This window comes from Hemicordylus capensis, chromosome 1 (assembly GCF_027244095.1).
Source record: "Hemicordylus capensis ecotype Gifberg chromosome 1, rHemCap1.1.pri, whole genome shotgun sequence".
NCBI classification, from domain to species: domain Eukaryota; kingdom Metazoa; phylum Chordata; class Lepidosauria; order Squamata; family Cordylidae; genus Hemicordylus; species Hemicordylus capensis.
The window spans coordinates 251771210-251785388 of NC_069657.1; the positions used below are offsets into that span (position 1 = coordinate 251771210).

The 14179-nt window shown below is 43.7% G+C and overlaps 1 protein-coding gene across 2 annotated transcripts in view; it reads right to left on the reverse strand.

The window, feature by feature from the left end:
• Window positions 1-7121, reverse strand: part of PELI1 (pellino E3 ubiquitin protein ligase 1) — an 80964-nt gene extending 73843 nt beyond the window's left edge. Inside the window, exon 1 of one of the 2 annotated variants that reach the window (XM_053284395.1) lies at window positions 6671-7121. The gene's annotated coding sequence lies outside the window, so the exon portion shown is untranslated. Of the gene's footprint in view, window positions 1-6467; window positions 6584-6670 lie in introns of those variants that run through there. The other variant, XM_053284397.1, reaches the window with a different exon arrangement.
• Window positions 7122-14179: the final 7058 nt, after the last annotated feature.

A 14179-nucleotide genomic window follows, 5' to 3' on the forward strand; every position in this document is an offset into this window, starting at 1 on the left:
AAATCCACATTTGTTTCTGGAAATTATTTCAACAACCTAAACACATTCCACATGAAGAATGACTCATCTGAAAAGTATCTTCCCTGCATCCCCATGATAATGAAGGTTATCATGATCATCTGATAATCATATTATCAGAGGGTCTGGTAAATATTATAAATGCTTCTCTGAGAGAGGACAGGATGCCTCCTTGTCTTAAGGAGGCTATTATTAGACCACTTTTGAAGAAACCTGCATTGGATCCCTCGGAGTAAGCGAATTACCATCCTGATTCTAACCTTCCATGCTTGCGCAAGGTGATTGAGCGGATGGTGGCTTCTCAGCTCCAGGCAGTTTTGGATGAGGGAGATTATCTAGACCCATTTCAAACTGGCTTTCATGTGGTCTATGGGATTGAGACTGCCTTGGTCAGCTTGAAGCATGATCTCCAACTGGTTATCAACAAAGGGAGTGTGACTCTGCTGATCCTTTTGGATCTCTCTGCAGCTTTCGATACCATTGACCATGGTATCCTTCTGGACCGCCTGAGGGAGGTGGGATTGGGTGGCACTGTTTTACAGTGGTTCTGCTCCTACCTCTCTGGTGGATTCTAGATGGTGTTGCTTGGAGACTGTTGTTCTGCAAAGCAAGAACTGAAGTGTGGAGTTCCACAAGACTCCGTACTTTGTCTAATGCTCTTTAACATCTACATGAAACCGCTGGACGAGATCATCAGGTGGTTTGGTGCTGGGTGTTAACAATATGCTGATGACACCCAGAATTACATCTCCATGTCAACCTCATCAGGAAATGGCATATCTTCCCTAAATGCATGCCTGTAGGCAGTAATGGGCTGGATGAGGGATAACTAACTGAGGTTGAATTCAAATAAGACGGAGGTACCGACTGTGGGGGGTCGGGACCCGAGAGATGGTTTAGATCTTCCTGTTCTGGATGGGGTTACACTCTCCCTGAAAGATCAGGTACGTAGCTTGGGAGTGCTCCTGGACCCAAAGCTCTCCCTGGTTTCTCAGGCTGAGGCAGTGGCCAGCTTTGGCTGATACGTCAACTACGTCCATTTCTAGAGGAGAATGACCTTAAAACAGTGGTACATATGCTGGTAACCTCCAGACTTGACTACTGTGATGCACTCTACGTGCGGCTGCCTTTGCAGGTAGTCCGGAAACTACAGTTGGTACAGAATGTGGCTGTCATGTCCCTACTCGAGGACACTGGAGAGGAGTGGGGTCCCAGGAGACTTACTAGATGGTGGGGAGGCACCTGAGGAAGAGCAGGCCGGTGATGTGAATGGGAAGATAATTGAGACAGGCCAGGGCGAGTGTTTGATGCAGGAGGGGGCCAGCAGGGCTGGGTGACTTTTGGAGAGAAGGGTCAGGATCCAAGCCAGAGTTTGAACAGCCACTATCTCCTCGAGGAAGCAGACGGGAAAAACGTCAGCAACAGGTGAGGGAATTCTGGAGAAGTAATCAGTTCGCGAGGAGGCAGCAGGAGCTGGATTGAATCTATGGCAGCTGGCAGGGATGGAATATTGATTAAGTGCACGTGGCTGCTGACTATAGATTGGGCAGCCTGTGCCTTGAACAACTGCTGGAAACAACACATCAAATCGGCTTGAGCCTCTGTCAGAGAGACGGTGACCTTGAAATTTGGGCTTCTCACTCCTTACTTCTGTATTCCTGGTGAGACATTTAGCAATAAAACTGAAACCTGAGCTACTGGATATTGTATAGTATATCTCTGGCCAGCATCTTCCATCGAGTGAGCTCGTGACAGCGGCAGCCAGACTGGTCTCGGGGACAATACGAAGGTACCATATAACACTGGTTCTGAAAAGAATTGCACTAGCTGCCGATATGTTTCTGGGTGAAATACAAAGTGCTGGTTATTACCTATAAAGCCCTTAACAGCTTGGGTTCAGGCTATTTAAGAGAGCACCTCCCTTGTCACAAACTCTGCTGCCTTTTACAATCTTCAGGAGAGGTTTGGTTATGGTTGCCACTAGCTCGTCTAGCGGCGACTCAGGACTGGGCTTTCTCTGTGGCTGCCCCAGGGCTTTGGAATATGGTAATGCCCACTGGAATTTTGATTTTAAAACAGTGGAAATTTACCATGCCCTGACAAACTGAGCATTAAAATATTCTAAGCATTTATTAACCCCAAATCCAGCTTGGACTAACAGAACAAGCTGCGGGAATATCTTTCTTCAGAGTTCTGGCTATAGTCATTCGTGGCCTATTTACAACCAGATTGGATTACTGCCGCACACACTAAGTAGGGCTTACTTTGAAAAGTGTTCAGAACACAGTAGCTAGAATATTGGCTGGTGTGAGCATTCTGGTCACATGACACCAGCACCATTTTAGCTGTATCAGCTGCCAATTTGCTTACAGGCCTAATTCAAAGTGCTGTTCTTCAGCTTTAAGCCCATATATGGTCTTGGACCAGGATCTCTTAAGAAGCAGCCTTTTGTGTAGAAGCTTGCCTGGTCATTTCACTCAACACTCAAAGCTCTGTTGGTCATTCTTCTCAGCCATCCAAGTACAGTGAATGAGACCACAAGGGAAGGTTTTCTTCACTGGAGAACCAATGTTATGATATACTTGATCTATATATCCACCTTGCTTCTCATTTTTAAGCAAACAGATAAAATTGTGTGTATGTGCATTTTTAAAGAAGCCATAGACCCAAATTAATTGTCTGCTGTGCTGTGAAGTTTGTGGATATTTTCTCTCTGTTGTGGTATTTTTATTGTTTGTCCAACAATAGCTTTTGAGGGTCTCTGATAGAAAGGCAGGATATAAATATTTCAATAAATAAACCTCATTGACTTCAGTAAGATTTTGGCAGCTTACTCTGTGCAGGACTGAAGCTTTGGTCTTGAAGTAAGTGATCTTGCTCAGTGTTCTTGCTTGTTGGGTGGGGTACAAAAAAATTAAAATTGCTCAACTCCCTATATCTCTCAAGGTATCACTTTATTTTATCTTTCTCTTTTAAAAAGAGATAACTGTAGGTTGACCCTGGCATTTCAGGACAAGAACCAAAGAGAAAACCTTTTCACATTCATAGGAAGCTTATCGAACATTGTCAAGTTATAATAATTCATTATGATGGTCAGCATCTAGAATAATTATGACTATTTACCACTAAGTAAAAGGGACACATTTAATTCAATGGGACTTGGTCTTCAGGTTTCCCAAGTGTTTAATTCTTTTTATATACATTTAACTATTTTTGTAGTTGCACAATATCAAACATTGATTTTTGTTGTTTAAAGGTCAAGTATTTTTAAAACTTTAACATTATTTGCTCAAATCTATATCTCTGTGCTAATTACAGCCCAGAGACTGTAAGAAAAGGAGAAGGGGCTTCCTCCCACATCTTGCAAAGGGGGATAACCTCCAATTCTGCATCCCCCCACCCCCACTATTAATTTTGCAATGCTTGGACGACTATGAGCCAAATTGTGTACAGTTGTAGAAACACGCAAGGACAATGGTATAGTTTGTGATGTCATCCACCCCAATTCAAGGTGGCAGACACAAACGTTAAGGGCGCAAGTAGGCTAACTTGTGGACCGTCTAACCAATCTGAAGCAAATATGGTACCGTTGTAGTGAGTAACACAAAGGGACACCCTCAACAGTGTATGATGTCATCCAGCCCGATTCAAGATGGCGGACATGTGATTTCTTGAGGCAGAAGGGAGCTAACTTGTGAAGGTGGTAATTATCAATTAAGAGTATAGTGAAAGCAAAGTAGGCAGATTAGTTCTTACCAGAACTTGTTTCTTATGTTTGGTATGCTAACTATGACTGCTGTGTTTCTATGATGCTTTAACTCTTGTTCAGCTTAATTTCACCAACATTATTTGGATGCATATATGGGTCTACGGCAGACCACAACCATCATTCTCAAATGTGCTGGAGTGAAGCTCTTCTAGGCTCCTGGCATCTTCAGGAATTGAATCTTCCAGTGCATGAAAGCAAAACCTGAGCACTATTTATGAGATACTACTTTGCTTTCAATGCCCTATAAATTCTGCCATTTTACCCAACATCTCTGTTGTTCCCAATTCCAGACTTCTTGGAATACCAATTCACACTTATGCTAGTTTATACCACTGGTATCTAGTACAAGATTATGATGTGGGGAGGCAAAACACAAATTTGATATGAATTTTTCAAAGTAACATCCTGACTCAACTCACTAATTAGACCTTAGCATGTGCGCAATCCAAAAGAAATCCTATTCAAACACAGCTACCTTATATTTGTGTAGAGCTCATGCATAGTGGGGAATCAGGATTACTTCTGATCACCTTCCCTCCTGACATCTCTGCTGTGGGCAATGACAAAGCAATCCATATATGTAGATCCAATCCACACAATCACCACTCCTCAAAATTGGTGCAGGGAGAGAGTGGGGAAAAGAAGAGAAGATAAGCACAACCATGCAGATTGGTTTCTCCATATCCAAAGTGGCCATGACTGATTTTATGAACCATTGAAATTATAGCAGTACCTGCCCAAAAGCAATACTACCAACACATTCTTCACCTCTCTTGAAAAAACAGAAGTTGAAGCTGTACAACCAAGCCCACACATACCAAAATTAGAAGCAGATTCCCTTTCTAGTCCCATTCACCAGCCTTGATTAAAAGCCATACAGCTAAGAGGAGGAAGGAGGAAAACCAAACATACACTTTTGAAGTTTGAGCAAGTTTTTTTTTTTTGGAAGAGGTGTTCACCCAAGACTATAAGAAAACAACCTGAAACTTTGAGAGAGCACCACAATTAAGGAATTACTAGGAATAAAACTTCTACATCACCAACTTTAAAAAGGATGTATTTGAACTGTTGCCTCAAACATAGCACATGAATTCTGAAATAAGCCCCCTGGTTTTAATTAAAATGACTCTCAAGTCAATGTATGTAGTAACTGACCTTGCAGCATTCCACTATTAGTTTTTCCATACTCATCAGTCAATTTCAAAAATCAATAGCAATTCTTAAAATCCAGACTGCATTACCTTAAAAGGGGCCTGATTTCAGAGAGCATCTCTTCAGGATCTCCCCCCACCCCATGAATTTGAATATTCATCTGAGTACAGACATATTAAAACATCTCTAATCAGTAGATAGGTTTGAAGACGGTAGGCATTACTGCCTGACATTACAATTACATGTATTCAACTACTAGGTATACCATATTGTTCTCAACTCAAGTAAGTATCAATTAAATCCAAAATTTAACATACAGAGGGGCAGGAAGTTGGACTAGAAAAAACCTAGAATGCACCCAGATTGAAGCATCCAACTCTGCTGCTAAGCCGTTCATTATATCTTATTTGCAAGATGAAAAATAGAAACAGGAAACTCAGCCTTCCCTCTCACCCCATTCCTCTTCCAAATTTAACATGGAATCAAAGCCAATATCATTGTTGTGCAGTTTGTATTCAAAACACAGAAGTCTGGAGTTTAGTTGATAGGAAGCTAAAAAATAAAGAAGAAGTCTCACAAGGATTGTACTAAAGAAAACAAAATCCAAACAGTAGATTCATAGCCAGACACAAATCTTAAAATAAAATGTGAAAGACAAAATACTTCACTAAAACTACAATATTGTATGCAGATACTTATGCGACTACATTCTGCAGCAATGAGTAACTGCAGGTTTTTTTTAAATAAAGCTGTACAAAACATAACTGCAAAGTAACTGGTACACAATTTCAAATGATCTTAAGACTAACAAAGAGAGGAAGCTTCACCTTCCAAGACTGAAGCAAACATAAACGTAAACACAAAAAAGACAAAGAAGATCCAAGAGCCATTCATTGTGTCTTGCTTAAAAAAAAAAAAAAAAGTATACAAACAGAGAAACAAGCAATATGCCCTGACATTAGTTTAGCCATTTAAAGATCTTTGAAGAAATAGGTTGAGAAAACCCTTGCAATGCATATGTCAGACTATTGAGCATTTAGAGGGAGCATATCAAAAGCAAAGGACACAGGGACAAAGATTCTACAGTAAAACTTCATAAGCACAAACGTTACAATAATGGGGGGGGGGAGATGCATGCTTCCTTCTAGTGATGGGAAACCTTCAGGAGGCAGTGGACAATAACTGGAACTCAAGAACACAGAACCCTTATGCATTAGCCCAGATAAATAAAACTTCTTTGTTTTGCCGTTTTCCCCTCATCGGTTGATGTCCAGCACTTTTAAACAATTTTAGGAACTGGACAAATGGAGAAACCAAGCCAGAGTTTGAAGAGACATCTCCTACTCAATGTCCTGTCACCCCCCGCGACTCCGCGAGATTTCCTAGCAAAAAGCTCCATGACAAAGACCTCCCACAACACTGCCAGATCTTTGCCAAAGGAAAATCAAGAGAGGATGTGGGACTGTTGAACTCGGGCGCCGATGCAATTTCCCCTTTGAGGAGGAGGACAAAGAACATGCACACAAACCTAAACAGAAACACGCCAAGGAAAGGAGACGGAAAACAATCCACAACGAGAAAGCAAAGGGAGAAAAATCAGAGTCCACAAGGACGGAAGAGTCTTTCCTTCCTTTTTGTTTTATATTTTCCTTCTCCCCCTCGTAATCCCGCCCCCCGCTAAGCAAACCGATCAATCGTTACTCTGTACAGACTGGGAGTCGGGATACTTACCCGTACGAATTAGTGGCGTCTCTCCATTGCAATTTCCTCTGGCTAGGAGCCCCAGTAACACAGCCAGGCAGGAAGAGGAAGACCCAGGCTCTCCTCGCAAAACAGCAGCAGAGATGGTTGTAAATCAATCACCTCCAGGGAAAAACAACCCTCACACATATGCAGGGGGCGGGTGGGTTGAAGCTGGGAGGAAGGGAGGCTGAATTATTTATGGGGGCTTTAAATAATCCCCACAAACAGCTCCCGCAAGACTGGCCGCAGCTCGAGGCGACAGAGGGAATTGAGCACAGAGCAAGGAAACAAAAGTAGCTCGCCCTCTTTGTGGCTGGGATCACGGCGGACGGAAGACAATAATCCGATCAACCAACCTCTAAAACAAGCCTCTAGCCCTCTGGGGCAGCAGCAGCAGCTCCACCACACATACACACAAAAGTGGGCGGGGAAATGGTGACCTCATAAAAATCCACCACCCCTCTGAAGGAGTCTGGGAAGTGTAGTTCTCCAGAAGGCGAGGCTGGTGGCTTTGGTCTGGTGGTTGCAAGAGGAAGATGTAATCGCTGGTAGTATCTGTGTGGGACATATACAATGAAGATGAATAGCATATCTTATCCTTTCATATTCACGGTCAGGGTAAAAACGGCCATTTGTTCAAATCAAGCCGGTTAATGTGTTTTTTGTTTTTTTTAAACCAAGCAGATTTCCCCTCACTTTCAACACATGCTTTATGCTTAAGCTACTGCAGCAGCTGCTAAGTTACATAATTATAAATAATAATAATTAATAATGATAATTTTATTTCAGTACATTATCAATAGTACTTATACAGATTCCCCCAGCAAGTTAGCATCCATTCTCCTTTTAATAAAATAAAATTCGACAATGGCCGTCTTCAGATATTACGCTAAACTCGCCTCAAGTTCAACCTCCGTGATGTCCAAATGATTGGAACCGCAGTTCCCAGACCCAACCATGGTTCCGATTTTGCCCCCAGATCTAGGAAAGAACCTTTGGTCTGTAGTGAGTTCCACTCACGCAGCCGAGGGTCTGTTCCCTCCATCGTCACATCTGGATTGGGATTTCACCCCAAACTCGGAGTTAAGGGAGGAAGCTCCTCCCACAGGCTGCTGTCCAGGGTTGGAGGAAGCCTGCTCAGCCAGCCCCAGCCCCTTTGCTAGCTCTCAGACTGAAGATTACGCATCTGAGAATTAGGGGTGTGCACAAACTGGCAGACGGACAGTTTGGCGGTGGGGTGTGTGTTTGCCTTTAAGTAAGAGGGAGGGTGCTCTTACCCCACCCTCAGCTGCGTTTCCACTGCTGACGCTGTGCCAAAAATCGCTGGTGCAGGCGGCAACGTACCCTCTTGCCACCCCAGTCAGTGTCAGACTGGCTGGTGTGTGTGCATGATGTATACCAGGCACTTCCAGTCTGACGCTGATCAGGATGGCAAGAGGGTATGCTGCCGTCCTGTGCCAGCGATTTTCAGCACAGTGCTGGTGGAGGAAACGGGGGGGGGAGGTAAGAGCACCCTCGCTCCTGCTTAAAGGTAACCCCCTTGCCACCGAACTGCTGGACCAGTTTGGAGGTCCAGAAAAGGGCCTCTGAACCAGTTCATGCGCATCCCTACTGAAAATGTTTACACACGCCTGGGGGGTGGGGCGGATGGAGACAAACCGCAGGTCTGCTGGACTCGCAGTTTGGCGTTGTGTCCAAAGGGGGCCAATGTTTTCTCTTTTGACAAAGCTGGAGGGACTACAATCCCATGAAACTTACCTGGAGTAAACCCATTGGTCTTCTAGTTACTGGACTGGACTTAATAGGAGGCACAGTATGAAACTTTTGTACAGGTCAGAACTGTACAAAACTCATAGATCCCTATGAGAGAGATAAAGAGCTGGATTTCCTTGTTTAGACACCAATGGCCACAATTTTTTCTCCTATTAATAAAGTTAGTGCTTTTTATAAGAGCCGAAACTAGTTTGGGAGGAGCAATTTCCCCACACACATAGTTCTTTTGTCTCACTGTTGCCTCTGATCAGAGTTTGCTTATTTTGTAACAAAGCAAAATGTCTCTTGAACAGACGTGAAAGTGGAATGGGCATACACACCACCACCAGCAATATCCTTCAAACCCCCACCCCCCTACACAATGATTACCAATCTAGCTAGATTCAGGCAATTGAGACCAAAATAGCTACTTTGAGCCTTTCCCCCTTGACCTTGCTCAGCATGGGATACGATCAGGCAAAAGCAACCATCAAGCAGCGCATTATAAACATTGAGCGCCAAACTGATCTCAGCAGAGTTCCAACATTTCGTATCAGTGACGAACTTAGATCTTCTGCCTCTCCAGCAGCATACCTCACCCAACTGGAGGTTCCAAAGCATAGAAGGGAGTTCACTTTGGCTCGCTGCCATGGCCCCCCCTCAGCAGTGCTAGAAGGCGGCTCTAGAAGGACCCCATTTGCAGAGCAACTATGCCCCTGTGGCTTTGGGCAGATCGAAACTACTGAGCATGTCCTCTTATACTGCTCATTCTATAGAGACATTCGCACCTCTCTTATCCTTCCTTATACTTCCTAAGCAAGTAACCAGGTCGTCCGAGCCAATTCTACAACTCCTTGCTACTCTCTGACTCTAAGCCTCCCATTACATATAGCGTTGCCAGGTACTCTGAGGCTGCGATCAGCATTCATCAACAGATGACGGGCAGTGAGCCCTATCAGCCTTAATCTAACTCCCTGTGACTCTGGGCAGGCCCTGCAATTGCTCACGTGCCTCCCTTTCTACTGCACCTTATAACCTTTAGTCTGGCTGTTTCCCAGTTTTACTACCCAGGATTTTATATATTTCTCTTTTCTTATGTCTTTTAACCTTATTACAATTTTATGCCCTCTTTTTATGCCTTTTATGCATTTTTATGACCTTTACTATTTCTCAGGCATTTAGGCCTTCATGCATTTGGTGTATTATTTTAGTCCTAGTAGTCTTTCTATGATGTTCTCAACTTTGTTTCTACTCCTGATTTTTTTTTAAAAAATAGCTTTTTAGTATATGCTTGTGTTGTTATGTACCCACGGGCTTTTAATATTCCCTCTTTTGTAACCATAGTTTTATTTTGAATTTTATTTCTATTTTTGGTCCCCTGTAGCCTCAAGATAGATTTGTATCTTGTACTTAGTCATTCATCCACAGTCTTTTAATATTTGTTCTTTTATGTAATCACACTATTACTTTATGCTGGTCTAAGACCGTAATAAAGATTGATTGATTGATCTTTCAAACGGCCTTCCGCTCTCTGAGGAAACTATAATCTGTCCCTCAAAAGTCTCCAACAAATATCAGGACGGTGTATATCTTTGTACATCTTTGAGCCTGACAAAATTTATACAGAGATCCATGCAGCTAAATCCAACAATCTGCTTTTAAAAAGATGTATGAACCTGCTCAAACACTTGCTGGGCTCCCTGAGGGCATGGAAGGGCCAACCCAAGCCCCTGGCATCTGCTGCAGCACAGCAAGCCACCCTCCTGCCCCCCTGGGCGTGCCAGTCAGCCCTAGGACCCGGGCTGTCCTTAGAGAGCTCTGGCTGGGTGCAGGGCCTGGGGCAAAGCAACCAATGAGGGGGCCCTTTCCAGTTAATTTTAATGGGGGTTAAAAGAGTGGGCCTGGGGCAGTTGCCCTGCTTGCCCTGCCCTAAAGTCATCCCTGTCCAGGACCCACAGAGTGCACCCCAATTCCCTCTACTGTCCCAGCTTCTCTCCTCCTGTATCCCTTCTTTCCCCCTTATCCCGGCAGGGCCACTCTTTTTCCACCCTCAGGTGGGCTCCTTGCTACCCTGCCCCCGCAAACTCCTTCCCCTTGCCCATTACACTTACTTGGTGGTGTGTGCTAGCCTTGCTCTCTTCCTCCTCTGTTGCCATTCTGGCATTTTAAAACACCAGAGAGGCAGTGGGAGAGAGGCAGTGTGGTGGAGGAGAGTATAATGATGCTGTAGCCCAGCAACCCTCTAGCTCAGCACTCTCTCCACCGCTTCCCTCTGGCTTTTGAAAATGTCAAGGCAGCAAGAGAGGAGGAGACCGGCAGTGGGTGGTGAACTGGGGAGACAGCAGGTAGGCAGAGGCAACTGTAGGTACTGGTGGAGGCACAAGATGACACCTGAGGCAGCAGCCTCATTAGTGGGCGAGCCATGGGAGCAATTTGGAGCAGAGAAGCAGTGGGCACAGGAAGGGTCAAGCAGCCTCTGCCCACTACTTTTTCTGCAGTGTGTATTGCTACCTCCTAAAGCTGCTTGTTCTTGTAAGAATTAGCTGCTGGAGTTTATACAAATCTTGGTGTAACTTTTAGTTAGGCCCTTAGGCTTATACTAGAACTGTTCCACTGACACATATGGGGCCATTCCTGGTTAGGTTAATTGCAATCTATGCTTCTATATAGTACTTCAATAGACAGACTGTAGGACATGTAGGAAGATACATGTATATAGTATACTATCTTTATTACAATAATGCCTATATTATATCTTCAGGCCACAAACCTGATTGTAACCATATTTTGCTGACTCAAATGCACAGGGAAAATCTGGCTTAAAAAAAAATTACAATATATATACCACGTTTCTAGCAGATGTGTCCAAAGTGACCAAATAGAATCACAATAAACACAATAAACAGTACGTGTAACAATACTTCATAACAACTGAAGAAAAAGCAGCAGCAAAAGCTGACCAATCAAGCAGGAGCAACTGATCGATTGAATCAATCAGTCAATCAGGACAAACAAAGACACATAGCAAGAAATAGGTTTTACTAGGTATCTACCTGTCAACAGTGAAGGTGCCAGTCATAGCTCCTGAGGCTTGATGGCAGAAAAGGTGGGTTGCTCCACCATGAAGCAAAGTGAGACAATAACCTCAGGCAGCAACTGTGCCCTGGGCCAGTGAGTGTGGACACCCTGCCCTGCCACCCCATGGACATCAACTCACTTGCCTGCCACTGCCACTATCTCCTCGCCACTCCACTGCCAGAACCTTCTGAGAAGCCAAAATGCCACATATACTCAACAAACAGATCTAGATGTGGAGTAACAGGACTTCTTGTTTTAGTATGACTACAACACACACACTGCCTTGATTTTCCTAGACAGGAACAAAAACTGTTTCAGATTTGTCTGTGCATGATTTGCCAAAGAAATGACAACAATAATGAATTAATTAAGGCAAGGCTTAAGTCATTGACTAAACACATTTCTTGCAGTCTTCAAACTGAGGAATGGTGCTAGCTAATGATAGGCAGGCTCCTGCAGGGTTGATTCAGTTGGGACGAGCAGGAATGCAAGAAGAAAGCTCAGGAAAAGACGTTATATTTTGTTACAAATAGTTCTAAACTGACTCCACAATTTCCACCCCCTACACCTGGTGGCTGCTGCTGTGGTGGCTGCTCTTTTCTCTCATCTTCATCTTCAGCATAGCTCTCACCTATCCATTCTTCTCCTCTTCCTCAATGAAAGGGAGGCAAACTTTTATCTTCCCCTCGCCCTGGGGCCAGTGTTCCCTCTAACAGGGATTCCCAGATGTTGTTGACTACAACTCCCAGAATCCTCAGCTGCAATGGCTTTTGCTTGGCAATTATGGGACTTGTAGTCAACAACATCTGGGGATCCTTGTTAGAGGGAACACTGCCTGGAGCCTGTAGTTGTTATGGCAGTAATGGGTGCCAGGAGGCCTCAGGTATGTAGCTATCCCAGGACCCTGACGTTCCCAGGATTCCTGACAATGTGCCACAGCAGCTTTGCAAGCATCATGGAGACCTAAGACTAGAGTTCATCTCCATCTTGGATTAAAATCTGAGCCAAAGAAAAGCTTGAGAGCCACAATGCTCACCTTTGTACTGAAGGCAAACAGTACAAGTCACCAAGAATCACATTCTGAGCCAAGAAATTATGAACTTTGACAATATCACTAGTGTTGGTTCCTGGGTCCATATCACTACCCACCAGCACTCATAACTGTAAAAGGCCAATTATTAATTTGTAAAGGAGGCTCCCATACTGTGCAAAGGACCATAGATCCAAGAGAAAGGCATGTACACTGCTGTGAAATGCTCTAAAGCATGTCTGCACTGCTGAGAAGGTGGGGCTGTTCTGTGCCTACTAAGCATTGCAAATTGCAGTTGCGACACTATTCCCATCGTTCTCTGAAGCAGCACGGGCATGCTTCAAAGTGCCTCACAGCAGTACGCCCACCTCTCTCTTGGATCCATGGTTCTCTGAGAGGTTCTTCGGTTAGCAGTCTTAAGCCCAGTGTTTCTGGACATAAAGACATTATTTTGAATGAACATCCAGCACAAACCTAGCAGTCTCGCGGACATGCCATTCTCCAGACGCCGTAGAAGAATATCTCCAGAAACATTTCAATTAAGTCTGCATGCTGCTCTGTGGCAAGCAGAAACCACAAGAAAAAATAAATGGCAAGGAAGCACCCTGGCTCTTGATTAAATCTTAATTAATTCAAAAAGGTTGAGGAGAGGATGATTTGAAAATGAAAAGGCACAGATGGAGGAGACTTCTGTAACTAATAATATTGGATGTGAGCTATTGCAGAGCATAGCACAGCAAATGTGTTGTGCGATAAGGAATATATTCCACACTCAGGTAATGCTCCCAGAATGGGTTTTGCAGACACTTGACATGAGGAATGAAATCTGGCAACTTTGTTTAGTTCCTTAATGCTGAAAACAGCAAGCAAATACATTTCTGTCTGGATCCTCCAAACTCTAATAGGTCATCACTTTTATTTATTTGTTTGTTTTATTTATTACTAATTTAACATATCTTTATACTAGTTTAGCAGTTAGAGAATTGAAAATAATAAAATAAAACACATTAGATATATAAATAAATTTCCCATCCCTTGCACAGACAGAGGTGGGAAGACTGTGTCACATAATAAAGAAATTTGTACTCTCCTTTGCAGCTCTGATGTTATATACAACCATGAAGCTGTATGGAGTTATCAAAGCAGATCAAATATATTCAACCACATTTTTTCCTTTAAAAATAAAAGGGCCTGATGGTATTTCCACTGAAGTATACACCATGGGAACTCATCTCGCCCTCACAGTCTGGAGACTGAAAATCGATCTAAATGAGTTGATAACTGGCGTGAGAAAGATATCTTTGCCCATAGTATACGGACATTTGTTGTTGTTGTTCCACTGTCACCTCTAGCAAAACACGCTTTGCAGGTTTTTGCAACAATACAAAACCCTGCAAAACTTGCTTATCAGTGGCAAAGGGGCTGTCATGTATATACCAACAGGGTTGCCTTCAGGGATCAACCAACTCAGGCATTGGCCAAGGGCCCTGGGTCATCAGAGGGCTCATGGCCAACCCCTGACACAGTAGTAAAAAAAGAGAGAGAGAGAGAGAGAGAGAGAGAGAGAGAGAGAGAGAGAGAGAGAGAGAGAGAGATGGCACCTGAAGTACTTCAAGCTGTTGCCACTCCTGCCTTCT